Below are 675 nucleotides of genomic sequence, written 5' to 3'. Positions count from 1 at the left end.
TCCCCTTCTATCGCCATCACATGACCCCAGGCAGCGCGTACCCGAAAATTGTTGAAAAAGACGAAGTCGGAGTCGAAGGTCTTCCTCTGCGCCTCGGCGAGCTGCTCGACCAGCGACCGCTGCTCCTCCGTCATGGTGGGGGTGGGGGACATGGCCGGCAAAGGCCCCAATCTCTGCTTCTCCTTAAGGAGCGTCCGCCGCAGCTTCACCGCCTCGTCCGACATGATCACTGCAAGGAAAATACGAGTGTGACAACGCCGAGACGCAAACAACTGGAGGAAATGTCACCATTGTGGGAGGGGCCGAGACGGAACTACTGGAGGAAATGTCACCGTTGTGGGAGGGGCAGAGACACAAACAACTAGAGGAAATCTCACCATTGTGGGAGGGGCAGAGACACAAACTACTGGAGGAAATCTCACCATTGTGGGAGGGGCAGAGACACAAACTACTGGAGGAAATCTCACCATTGTGGGAGGGGCCGAGACGGAACTACTGGGACAAATCTCACCATTGTGGGAGGGACAGAGACACAAACTACTGGGAGAAATCTCACCATTGTGGGAGGGGCAGAGACACAAACTACTGGAGGAAATCTCACTATTGTGGGAGGGGCAGAGACCCAAACTACTGGGGGAAATCTCACCATTGTGGGAGGGGCAGAGACACAAACTA

The sequence above is a fragment of the Nanorana parkeri genome, unplaced genomic scaffold (assembly GCF_000935625.1).
Source record: "Nanorana parkeri isolate BGI_ZX_2015 unplaced genomic scaffold, ASM93562v1 scaffold3498, whole genome shotgun sequence".
Classification (NCBI taxonomy): domain Eukaryota; kingdom Metazoa; phylum Chordata; class Amphibia; order Anura; family Dicroglossidae; genus Nanorana; species Nanorana parkeri.
The sequence above is the reverse complement of the archived record's forward strand: the minus strand, read 5'-3'. Positions refer to the sequence as shown.